The sequence below is a fragment of the Pinus tabuliformis genome, chromosome 6 (assembly GCF_031772625.1).
Source record: "Pinus tabuliformis cultivar Carrire ecotype Pingquan chromosome 6, CPIR1, whole genome shotgun sequence".
Taxonomy (NCBI): Eukaryota; Viridiplantae; Streptophyta; class Pinopsida; order Pinales; family Pinaceae; genus Pinus; species Pinus tabuliformis.
Genome location: NC_142292.1, coordinates 726,662,712 through 726,666,256, shown reverse-complemented (window position 1 = coordinate 726,666,256; position 3,545 = coordinate 726,662,712).

Below are 3,545 nucleotides of genomic sequence, written 5' to 3'. Positions count from 1 at the left end.
ACAAAAAGATAACACTGTAAATTGAAGAGAGGACATATTTGAGAGAAAACATGTTAAGGCATATGTTGATATACCTTCCATTTGTTAGTTGACATGTAATAGTTCACTATCTTCATTGAGTGTGAACTTGCTCTGAATTTTGAAGTCACGTAAAATGTAAACAGTGGTAGCTTTCTGTTGCAAATATGTCTCATATGACATTGATTTTAAATCAGGAAGCAAGTCATGTAATAAGGGCTCCCTGATAATGCACTGGACAAAGTTATTTGTAATGGATTCTATTACAGCATTTATACAATGCTTGTAGACGAAAGGGCAATTATCATTGCATTGTGAACAGAAATTGTTGCATTGGATATTGCTATGGATGAATTCACTGGGCAGTTACAAATTCCACAAACAGGTTCGAAAGGAGTTGAATATGGATTTGTTGTGGTCAGAATACCTTCGACCTGTTTATAAAACATTCAAACGTTAATTTTCATTATTACATGCCAAATGCAAATGCAACAAAAACATTATTATTGGTATACTTACAACATAGGTAGATGTAGTTAGTTTTGTGAGATTGTTGAGTGCATCTGTGTTCAGTTCAATCATGAACGTTGACTTCGATGCTCTGAATATTGTTTCTGTTGTGTTTACCTTTTTTGTTAAATTTTTGAAAAGAATAAGCGGAAAGTGTCCTTTTTGCAATTGTTTTTCGATTGAGACGAAAAATTGTTCATATGTGTCAAAGAGTTGCAACTGCAGAACAGAAATTGCTATGTATTGAAAAATACAAAAAGTAATATGCAACTACATTGTTCGTATGCATTGAAAGATTGCAATTGCAGAAGACAAATTACAAAAACTATGGACAAATTAGAACAACTATCTATTGAAGTGATGCATGTTATTTACTGACAATTAGGAATAAGTAACATCTGAATACATACAGTTGCATTGTCGTCTTCAGAATCTCCGTCTTTGATATGCAGTATGTAATGCAATCCAACTCGTTTGGCAAGTGTTACGGCAGCAGCGATTGTTCCAATTGGGTACATTTCTTTTTTGTTTGCAAATTGCCTAATGGTCGTATTGGGAATGAAATGATATTCTTTGCAAACTTCAGGTACAGTTTATATGATACTTGATTCAGTAAGCAATATTATTTTGTCACAGTCACCGCGATCATAAACACTTTTAGGCAATATCTTGAAGTTTGTAATTGAGATGCTGTTTCCTTGCAAAATTTTGTGTTCATGTCGCTCGACCAAATGTGCAGGTACACTCAACGTTATAGTCATCATTCCTTGATCATCTGTCAAATCAGTTCGCAATACTTGACATGATTTGTTTGCTTTATCAAGGAATGCACTATAGACAACCATTATGTCTCCAACAAATAGCTGCCCAGTTTTACGACTATTGAGATCTTCAATTGATACTTTAATTGGCAGTACCTGTTTTTGCCTATTAAAATTTCCTAGTTAGAAATTGCTATAAACATTTGTAGAATACTATGTTTCTCCTAAAGACTGAATAACTAGAAATAGATTAGAGTATTGTGTTTGATATGCATACCTTTTTGATGTATCATTTTGCACGTTTGTTGAATGAGGTTTGGCTCCGATTGTTTGAGTTGGACTAACACAAGCAAACACATGGTTCAATATGGTGTGGATATTATGACATGTATTTTGTGATAAGCAATCAATAAAGAAATTGTGATATGTAACCTGTACATGTCTTCTTGCTGCATTGTTTGGGGGAACTTACTACTAGTGCTTTCTTCACTCGTCCAAGATTTTCTAATTTATATACATTTAAATATAGATATGTAAAAAGAGAAGATATATATAGTAAACACTAATATGACATATATACATTTAAATATAGATATGTAAAAAGAGGAGATATATATAGTAAACATTAATATTTTAAATAGAAAATAGCATATTTGTATAGTTGTCATACATACCTTTTCAAAGCAAGTGGTTGGTTTGCCTTTCCTAATTGACTTATGTGGTCTATTTCTTCAGTTTTTTGTTTTCCTTTTTCAGCATTTATGCTATGTTATAGAATAGGAACATATATTTAGTTCAATTTCAAAGAGCATATAGAAGTAAACAATTAACAAGGAACATTAAAAGCATAGAACCATACATATGTAAAGATAGAATGGATATATACTAAACATTAACATTGTAAATACAAATTGGCATATTTGTATAGTTGTCATAAACATGCCTTGCTGAACATTATTATTCTAAATACAAATCAACATATTTGTATAGTTGTCATAGACATACCTTTGCAAAACAAGTGGTTGGCTTGCCCTTTCTAATTGCGTTATGCATTCTATTTCTTCAATTGTTTCATTTCGTCTCTGAAGATTTAGGCTATGTTATAGAATAGTAACATATATTTAGTGCAAACTAGAAGTAAAAACTGAACAAGAACATTAAAACCATAGAACCATACATATGTAAAAACTAAAAATAGAATGCATATATACTAGACATTAATATTCTAAATACAGATTACCATTTTTGTGTGGTTCTCATAGACATGCCTTTGGAAAACAAGTGGTTCGTTTGCGCTTTCTAATTGGCTTATGCATTCTATTTCTTCAATTGTTTCATTTCCTTTTTCAAGATTTATGCTATGTTATAGAATAGCAAGACATATTTAGTACAAGTCAAAAGAACATATAAAAGTAAACTTGAACAAAAAGACAAGATCCATAGAAGAGGAAAGGCAAAAAGAATATACTCTGTTTGTTTATGTTGCATGTTGTTGTTCTTTTTTCTTGGTCGTTCTGTTCAATTGAAAAGGGTTTTACAAGCAGAATCTGCATGCATAAATAGATGAGCTCATATCTGCAAATTTATGGTAGGATAGTTGTGTTGGTTAATTGAAAAGGCTGTCTTTGGAACAAGTTGCATTGATCAATACAGAATGCCATATATCTAAATGTAGAATAGAATGCATAGTATGTATGCTGTTATCACTTCGTTTACCACAAAAAGATATTGTAGTTTGCTTTAGTAAAATAGATATGGTAAAACCAATGAGGTATTGCAAAAATGCCAAAATTTGGAATTTTGTAAACTGTTTCATGTGTATATCATAGGTCAAGGACAAGAGATATTACATCATGGTCAGACCAATATGCATCCAATACAAAAATTCTATACTTTATATAGCCTAGATTTGCCCAAACATGGTCAATCAATGATTTGTGCATGCTATTAGTTTTGTCAACTAGGAAATGAAGATTGTTGTTTTGCATGTAGGTTTCTAGTTGCTTTGTTTTTTGATTGCAATGCACCATATCAATATTGAAGTCCCCTAGTATAACTGTGATATTGTTCAGATCTAACTGGTATAAGGCTTTTGCAATGACGTTGAGGATATTGTTTAGGTTTGCATGTGGCGATGCATATATATTGAGTATTGCAATTTGCAATGTGTGAACTTTTATTTTTGCAAACAATGCTTCTACAAAGCAGTCTTCAAAATGGGTATGTTCAAGGATAATGATATTTTTCTTTATCAAT